This window comes from Aythya ferina (assembly GCF_964211825.1).
Source record: "Aythya ferina genome assembly, chromosome: Z".
Taxonomy (NCBI): Eukaryota; Metazoa; Chordata; class Aves; order Anseriformes; family Anatidae; genus Aythya; species Aythya ferina.
In genome coordinates this window covers 81996945-81997220 of record NC_140299.1, presented here as the reverse complement: position 1 = coordinate 81997220, position 276 = coordinate 81996945, and positions in this window count along the sequence as shown.

Below are 276 nucleotides of genomic sequence, written 5' to 3'. Positions count from 1 at the left end.
TTATTTTTTTTTTTTTGGTCTCTTCAATGTAGTTGGGGTCAACAAGAAAAAACAAACAAATGAACAACAACACAAAGAAACACTACAAAACAAAGAATAACCAAAACCAAAATGAAATGTTTATGTTGCAGTTCCACAGAACATCTGAAGTCCTTCCTGCTGGTGGGAGAAAACCATTCCTTCCCAACCCACTTTAGCTTTTGAATGTACATCAAGATGTTTTTTACTCAGCTGAAAAGTCTCTAATTTAGGAGCAGACTGAGAAGAACAATGAAC